This window comes from Telopea speciosissima, chromosome 3 (assembly GCF_018873765.1).
Source record: "Telopea speciosissima isolate NSW1024214 ecotype Mountain lineage chromosome 3, Tspe_v1, whole genome shotgun sequence".
NCBI lineage: Eukaryota > Viridiplantae > Streptophyta > Magnoliopsida > Proteales > Proteaceae > Telopea > Telopea speciosissima.
In genome coordinates, this window is record NC_057918.1 from 65,464,486 (window position 1) to 65,471,860 (window position 7,375).

A 7,375-nucleotide genomic window follows, 5' to 3' on the forward strand; every position below is an offset into this window, starting at 1 on the left:
GATTGACGATCGGTAAACGGATTCGAGCAGTGAACATTGACGCTACATCTACAGATACATCGGCTCTATGCCTTGGAGGGTGCTCATCATTGCCATGAGAAACCTCTGGGGAGAAAGGCAAAATGAAGTTTTTACAACCTACAAACATGAAAATTTATAAAGCCTCATTGTGTAAAAAGGTGAATACATTTTAAAGAAGCTCCTTCGCTTAGGAGTTCTACTACAAACCCAAGTGAGGGTAGCTTAAAGTCCCTTTTTTTTTGGGTTAAATACACGTACCCCCTAAAATGCACCCAATATTCCTCGTACCCTCCTAAGGTTCTGAGAAGTCCATGTACCATCCCTGAAAAAGTGAAAATTCCACGTACCACCTCTACTTTGCCCCCTTAAAGCCATTTAAGTCCACATCAGACATTAAATGCTAAAATATGACCAAACTACCCTTTGTTGTATCTTTTCTAAACATTGAAAAGACCTAATTGACTTGACCTATTTGCTAAAAATTGAAAAGACAAAAATGCCCTCATCTTCTTTTACATACCCAATACCACCACCACCCACCATTAACACCATCACCACCGTGAAACCCCACCTCCAGCACCACCTCCAACTCCTCCATCGTTACCAATTCCACCACCGAGTCCCCCTCTCTATCTCTTTCCCCATTTTTTCGGTTGCTCCACTTTGTTGGGCAAAATTTTTGCTTTTTTTTTTTCCAGATCTGAAACTAAGTCATGGGCAAATCCCAAACTTTTGCTGACTCTGTATTGAGTTCAGTTTTAGATCTGGGTTTTCCTTATTTCACTTTGAGATCCTTCTTCCTATTTCACTTTGGATTTGGGGTTTAGTCTGAAAGCCCCTCTTTGATCTTGAGATTGCTACAAACAGTACTGCGTTCCGGTGGTTCCGTCGGTGAACTGGGTTAGTAACGCAAGTAGATGTGGATCCAAAGAAGAACAAGGAAGAAGATGCGACCTAGAGTTTTAGATCCAAAACGGCTCCGCCTTCAGCAATGATAACCCCGATGCTTGTTCATCTCTCTCTCTTGCTAGCTTGCAGTTGTTGTTACAGATTGCATTCATGGTTTTTCTAATTTTCATGGCAATTTTTTCACTTGGGCTCCTTCGGCTTTTCATCTAGGACTGAATTTTCAGATGCCTTTTTTGATTTTCTGAATCTGAGCTCAATTATAGATTTACTAAATAGATAACTTGTGAGAAGTGGGCTTGGGAGGAATAGGCCAGGGAGGGGGGACTAGGTGGTGGAATTGGTAAAGGTGGATGAGTTGGAGGTGGTGCTGGAGATGGGGGCTTCACGGTGGCGTTGGTGTTAATGGTGGGTGGCGGTGACGGTGGTGGTAGTATTGGGTATGTAAAAGAGATGATGACTTGGGGAAGATGAGGGCATTTTGGTCTTTTCAAATTTTAGAAAAGATAGAAGAAAGGGTAGTTTGGTCATTTTTTAGCATTTAACACCTGGTGTGGACTTAAATGGCTTTAGGGGGGTAAAGTAGGGGTGGTACGTGGACTTGTCAGAACCTTAGGGGGGTACAAGGAATATTGAGTGCATTTTAGGGGGGTATGCGTATTTAACCTTCTTTTTTTTTTTTGTAGGAAAAAACCCACATTGAAATAGCATGGGCATAACCATTGCCATTTCTTTATACATGTGAGAAAGAGTGGAACTCAAGACATGTCAAGAGGAGCCTGATATCCAACAAAATGATGAAGGCCTCAACCGTTGGGGGCACAAAGTCATCCAAAAGGCATTTGATCAACACTTGGCAAAATCCGATAACCCGTCTCAGTCTATCATCAATAGCGGTCTTCAAATTCAATCTCATAGTCATTGCTTCCCAAACAAATGTCGAACTAGGAAAAGCATGATCAATAGCTACCATATAAAGATGGCCTCTATCATTAGGCACAAGAAATCCCAACCCATTGTTTGAGGTCTCGAGGATAGAGATGCATCATTGTAGATGTAGTGGACTCTTGCAAGGAGGCATGTGAAGGCCGAGGAGTAGGGATAGGCTTATAGGAATGGGAGGCAACTGCTGAAATGGTCTCATCCATATACATGTTAACATATCCATACAAGGGCGAAAGGTTGGGACCGTCCTCTTGAAGGCTATGGCATTCTTGTGCTTCCAAATCTCCCATAATATGTTTGACTATGTGAGTTGTAAAACACCCCTTCTGTTGCCTCTTCGTCATACTCGGACACCGGCCCCATTGCAAAATCCAATTCGATATAGACCATATCGGGTGGGAAGATGAACGCCTGGAGACACACGAGGAAAACCAATCACATTAGGTATGAGGGCACTTAAGAAGGGCATGCTCAATAGTCTCTCTAACAATCCCACAACAAAAGTACACATTTTTGCATTGGAGACTACCATGGACACCAATATCATTTATGCAAGCCTTCCAATAAAGTTTTGGTGCCACTCTAGAAAACCATCAAATTTTCCATACTGCCTGAGTCTAGAGATAGAGGTGGAAAGTGGTGGGGATAAGAAAATTCTTAGATGATATGCTTATTTCACACAGAAGAGCCTTTGGAGTGCCCTCCCCAACAAATATCGTCGTGGAAATTCTCAAATCTGAGGGGGATCATAAGAACAATATCCACTTCACTTGGAGTAAAACAAGATCTTCACCTTGGAGGTGTCTCTATACTCCTCATTAGTAATAAGCTAAAAAACCCAAACAACTGTGTAATTTGGAAGTTCGGGGAATGTACTTTATAGCCTGGGAGAGAGGGAACCTAAAGATCGCCACATATGGAAGCCTCTACCATTCCCCACAATATAGAGTAAACCTTTATGAAGGTTCTACCTTTTAATATGCTCCTCCATGCCCAGAAGGGCTAAGCTCCATGTTGTGCTTGTAGTAGATTGCCATCCTTATAGTAGATGACACCAAGCGGATGTGCCCATAGAGAACCCTAGTTATTGAGAAGTTGCTACCCAATTTTGCTAATAAGGTCACGTTTTGGATGTGAAGGTCTCTAATACCAAGCCCTCCTTCAAATTTTGCCTTGTATAGGTTTAGACACTAAATTTAGTCACCCCATATGCCCCCAAATTTTGATATCAGGGATCATACAGTAAAAATGACAATTTTACCTCTAGAGTGATTTGAGTACCCAAACCCTTTCGGAATTGACCAAAATTTATAGGATGAGCATATTTGAAACTTGCAGAGGAAAGAAGAGACAAGATGAAAAGTGGTGGAATTTAGACTAGGGCAAAGACACTAAAGCAGGCCCGATTCAAGTCTATCTCTGAGGAGAAGGAGGAATAAATCTTTCACTCACCCGTCCATGACTTTACAACAACTATTCCCATTCTAAGTCCATAACTCCTAGACTAGTCCAAAAGATCCAATTCCTATACCAATTGCATAGAACATAAACCCTATCTTTAAAAAATTCTACATCAAAATGATGCTAAATCGATATCATCATGAGTATTGTTTAAGATTGAACACTTGCGAATCCCTTCCAAAGATGGTGAACCTTAGGTTAATCATTTAAATGTTACATTTATGAGATCTACCAGACCTCCTAAGAGAAAAAAGAAAAAAAAACCCCGAGGAAAGGAAAAAGAAGGGGATGTCCCTTCGATCAACCCTAGACCTCCCCAAGGAATCTCCTTGGAGGATCCTCCAAGAAAAAAAACAGAGGGGAAAAAAAAGAAATAAAGGAAAAAGAAAGAGGAGAAAAGCATATGCGAAGAAGGGAAAAGAAGGAAATGGTCATTCGACTGATCCCAAACCACCACATAAAATCTTCTAAAGGAAGAAAGGGAAAAAGATAAAAGAAAGAAAAAAAATTAAAAAAAAAAGGGAGAAAGAACTCTACTTGGTCTTGTAGGTAGAATATATTCCACGTTGGCGGTCTTCTTACCGTTAGATTAGGACTAACCATTTAAGGCCATTGATATAATTAAGGGAATAAAACAAAACCAATTCAATTAAATAATTAAGCAATTTGTAAATGAAATTTACTTGTACAGGTAACCGGTTGGTTTACCATAAAAATTATTTAATCATGCCAAGATTCTCTACCTACAATTAAGGCAATAAAAATAAATCAATTGAATTAAATAAGGTAGGCATAAAAAACCCTCTCCCCCCCTCTCTCTTTCTTCTTACTCAACCCATTTGGTTTTTTTTTTTTTGGGTAAGTAACCCATTTGGTTATGAATTGAGTATAAAGCTGGATTTTTTGGCAAGAAACATGGAGAAATTAAGGAGATATAGCTAGCTACCTTATAACAAAATAAAAAAATCTGTACAAGAGCAGTGGAGAAGAGAGAGAGAGAGAGAGAGAGAGAGAGGGGGGGGGGAGAGGTTTTTTTATGTCTATCTTATTTAATTCAATTGATTTCTTTTTATTGCCTTAATTGTAGGCAGAGAATCTTGGCATGATTAAATAGTTTTTATGGTAAACCAACCGGTTACCTGTACAAGTAAATTTCATTTACAAATTGCTTAATTATTTAATTGAATTGGTTTTGTTTTATTCCCTTAATTATATCAATGGCCTTAAATGGTTAGTCCTAATCTAATGGTAAGAAGACCGCCAGCATGGAATACAATCTACTTACAAGACCAAGTAGAGTTCTTTCTCCCAACAAAAGAAAGGTTAATTATCCTTCTCAATGCCCAATATTGGCACGCATGCGTTAAGTCCTTTTCGTTGCACCACAAACATTGCTCTGTATTACACTAGACATACCACATTAAATCTACCTTCACATAGTGTCTAGTGCGATAGTGTTTGTACCCTATTTTCAGTTAAGAAATAAGGCCAGTAAAACCTGGGTCCAAAATGGCATAGGCCAGGGAATGACTGAAGCAATGTGGCAGGTCTACCTAGGCTTGACCAGGATAAGTGAACATAGTTATTCATACTACGTGTGAGGCAATTAAGATCAGTCTATCACCAGTATAGATGATTATGGGCGGTTAGTAAAGGAGTTGTAGACACTAAAATTTTGCCACCACCCTTGGCAATGATGATAACAAGACACAGATTGAAGGAATTTCACCTAAGTCTAGAGGAGCCCATAAAAGCCTATGAAAACCCATAAAAATGGGAAAAAACAAAAAAAAATCCACTAAAAAGCCCATTTTTAAGGGGCTAGGGACATCCTTCAACCACAGCGTCGCGATCTTTAGGCCCTTGCGACACAGAAAATCTACAAAGCCATGTAGAAGGGAGGACCACAACCTCACGTCAGTTGAATGACCTCCTCTGCGGCGTCACGAAAATTTTGTCCACGACGCTACGTAGGTGAGGTTCACCCCTATAAATAGAAGGGACCCCCACCCTTGAATCAAGGAAGAAAAAGAGGAGGAAGAAGGCCCAACTCCGTGTTTTTTGAGTCTTGAGAGTGTTTTCTCTCCCTCTTTCCGATTATTTGAGGAAATTTCGAAGATCATTCTCTCTATGGGTAGATCTGTCAATTACCCCGCTTGAGCGATGATCTTATTGATCATGTTTTCTCTACAATCAGCATAGCCGTTATTCTGTCTGCATATAGGCAACAAAACCCTCGACACAACCGTTATTCTGTCTGCATATAGGTAACAAAACCCTCGACACAACCATTGGTCTATCTTCATAACCAAATGGGTTAAGTAAGAAGGGTAATGATCTGACCATCTGTCTCCACCTGAGTCGAGGGACGATAGACAATCTGAGGTCCATTGCATTTTTGTGTACGAAGGTATATCATCTTAGCATGATGTAGTCTTTTAAATTTCATCGCTTTAGTGTACATAATAGTGATATATTTGTTGCTATTTCTATTTACGTAAATAGACTTCAATATGATGCATGTTCACTATTATTGTCCTATACAGTTTCGATAATCTTTTAGTCTCACATGATAATATAGAAATACCACACAGAGAAAATATCCGACATTAAGCATCTAAACTAGTAAGACTCGTTTAATCGGGCGAGATGGGGTACTAATACCTTCTCATCATCGTAACCTGACCCTTTATCCATTATCTGACCAGACCATTTGGAATCATGTGATTTATCCATTAACTTAAATAAAGTCACACCCATTGGGTCCTAGGCCCTAATCTTAGATGGTGACTTCATTTATTATAATTTGATAAGCATGTCCCCTATCTCGTATATGTCAAGCAAGATTGGTTTTTATATCCCATTGTCACAAAAAAGAGCCATGTAAATCAACGGATCGTGCCTGAAGGGCAGAGAAACCCACATCTGAAGGCCATTGTACCTGCAGGAGTTATAACTGCTCCTGGGAGAATGTGGAATTGACCAATTATGTAAACTGCTCTGTATAAATAAGAGAGTGAAAAGAGCAATAGAGACCCTTTTTGTCAAAATCACACTTAAATTACTTATCTTTTAAGAATAGGAGTACAGCTAAAATAATCTTAGGATCCTAGTGTAGCAAACCCTCTCAGGGGTTACTTTTGTGTATCTAACCGTTCCAATGAATGGTCACTTCAATTCCATCCTCAGTTACTTCTGTTCGTTTGTTTCTTTCCTACAAATATTTTTGGCATTATAATTCGAGATCATTAAAAGTCCTTGAGCGATCGAGGTAGGAGAACAACTCATATTTCTCCTGGTAGTAGTCATGTCGATACCTTTAATCAATTCTACTCTTTGAGTCCTTGCAACTCTAGCACGTCCGCGCATCCAACAATAGGTTTGTGACCAAAATTGTCACCAACAGATAGGTTTGTACCCCGATTCGGTTCACTAGGTTCACCACTCCACCTTCACATTGTGTTTAACCAAATACATTTGTACCCTGATTCAGTTCACTATATTCACATCGCCACTCCTCCTTCACATAGTGTCTAAATCAAACTGGTCTATATCCTGAATTTTTTTGGGTAGAAAGAAGGCTATTCATTCATGCACGTCCAACGCCAAACAAAGGAAAACAAAATACATAAAACAGATAGAGAACATGATAAACGCAAGATATGAATATACGGTATCCAAAACCAATGAGCGAAAATTGACCCGGTATCACATGCCATTGACTGGATCATCCAGACTAGGAGATGGGTCATAATCACTTCCTTAGATGAAAATCTATAGACACAGCTAAAATTAAGTGCATGCACATGCATGCCACTAGAGGGGCTCCATACGTGCCAAAAAGTTCAAAGTCACACCACCCACGTGTGCCGATACGCTGCCACAACCTACTTTCAAATAGATTTGTCAAATTGGCAAAGATCTGCTGGATCGACAAGTGAAGCTTCGACTAATAGCAAAAAGACCACTAGAATTGCTGTCTCAACCTACTTTCGAATAGATCTACAAATATCTACTGAATTGGCAAGTGGAGCTTCATCCG